At 34.9% G+C, this 1,893-nt stretch overlaps 1 long non-coding RNA gene across 1 annotated transcript; it reads right to left on the bottom strand.

The window, feature by feature from the left end:
• Positions 1–785: 785 nt before the first annotated feature.
• Positions 786–1,371, bottom strand: LOC107671572 (uncharacterized). Its single transcript, XR_001632216.1, has 3 exons — positions 1,143–1,371; positions 948–1,022; positions 786–858 (listed from the first exon to the last, which is right to left on the bottom strand). It is a non-coding gene; the product is annotated as an uncharacterized LOC107671572 (long non-coding RNA).
• Positions 1,372–1,893: the final 522 nt, after the last annotated feature.

Below are 1,893 nucleotides of genomic sequence, written 5' to 3'. Positions count from 1 at the left end.
ACGAGCTGTGAGTAAGTGGGTCAAATGTAAATGACGAACACCTGTGTCTGGTTCCAGTAATTGGCGTGGAGAGACCGCATAAAGAGGCCCGGGAATGAGCTGTGAGGCAGAGAGAGACCGACTGGGGAGAGACTGTGCCTGCTCTGGAGAGGCCTGTGATTGTGAAATATTGAGCGCTGGTAGCCGGTTAATGTTAAATGATATAATAGCACCATGGATTAGAGAAAAATTTGATTAGGGCTGGTGAATTTTAATGCCACATTATCTCAGATGAAAAATGTTCTTGTTTCATCGCATCCAAATTGCTTTCTGAGATGAACTGAACTTCTGTCTGCTCCAAAAACAAAGAAATTAAAACTGTATCATACCTTTGTATATACTTCATCATAAGTATATGATTAGCAATCTGCTGACATAAAAACATACACTGAAATCATTTATCCTTTTGAAGGTCTGTACACCGTAATACATCTATTATAAAATCAACATGGAATGTTACATTAATAAAAATTAAACATTTAGTCAGAACACATGCACCCAAACATCATGAAATCAGCAAATAATTAAACCGCATTCATCCATTACCTCTTCATTTGAAGATGTTGAATCATTTGACTTGCAAACCTGAATGTGGAGAGCCAGCACTTGCAGGGGCATGCTGTTGTTGCACATTTGGCAAGTAGCTTTTGGCATTTTTTTTAATTCTCTGGCATCATTAAGGGAGAGTATTAAGGTCCAGTTCCTCTTGTAGAGGAGCTACATACAGCATTGTCTTTCCAGATGCAGATTTGATTTGGGATCCAGTGTAACCTTCTGAGTCTGGAGGAATAGTGTTTAGCTGTCTTATACCACACCCCCCTATAAACAAAGATAAAATTAACATGACAAATGTTTTTATAACCCAAAACATACTGACTCAAGTGGTAATAAAGAAAATATAAAGTCACCAGTAGCCTTATAAAAATCCATCCTCCACTCAAACCCTCCATTTTCGGGAATGCTTCATACATTATGCTGGAAAACTATTGTAAAATGCAAAGAAACTCACTAATTTTTAATATTTGTTTCTATTACCTGTACTTATGATTCTACTATAAATTTACTTTTTCCAGTTGTACAAAAAGACAAACACACTAACATACCTCTGAATGTGTCATGTCCATTGCAATTGAGAAAGTCCTTTTGCCAAGCCCTGCTTGAACAAGCTTAAGTTCGTGTGCAGGTGAAGGGGTAGTCTCAGAATTTTTATCCAAAAGATATACATTTAAATCATAAGGTTTAAATGCTTTTGCAGTCTTGGTATGTGTTCTGGATGCTACATTTATTCTTTTTTTCCCCGCAGACTGCATGTCTTCGGAACATGTTAGGAAAGGCCCTACGAGGAAAAGAAAAAATTAATAATTGATATTTTTTTTCCAACATAAAATTAATGTTTGTAGGTATACAGTAATAAAAATTAGTTTATGTTTAACTAAGTTTGTTTAACTTAAAAATGTCAGCTTTAATAGTGTAGGGGTTTGACTATGTAAATGACAGAGTGCCTGCAAATTAAAGTTTTGAACTTAAGAGTGTATGCGAGTATAATGAGAAACAATGAGAAAACCTTTATATTGTGCATTCAGAAAGTATTCAGAACGCTTCACTCTATAATGTTGTCATTGTGGAGTAAAAAACAAACAAAGTACACTTGAACCACGATGACAACACATTTTAGCACATTTATTAAAATAAAATAAAAAAACACATTGATTTAAGTATTAAAGGGGTCATATGATGCGATTTCAAGTTTTCCTTTCTCTTTGGAGTGTTACAAGCTCTTCGTGCATAAAGAAGATCTGTAAAGTTGCAAAGACTAAAGTCTCAAATCCAAAGAGATATTCTTTATAAAAGTTA

This window comes from Sinocyclocheilus anshuiensis, unplaced genomic scaffold, assembly GCF_001515605.1.
Source record: "Sinocyclocheilus anshuiensis isolate Anshui unplaced genomic scaffold, SAMN03320099.WGS_v1.1 scaffold17234, whole genome shotgun sequence".
Lineage (NCBI taxonomy): Eukaryota > Metazoa > Chordata > Actinopteri > Cypriniformes > Cyprinidae > Sinocyclocheilus > Sinocyclocheilus anshuiensis.
Note: the sequence above shows the minus strand (reverse complement) of the source record. Positions and strands in the feature narration are given on the sequence as shown.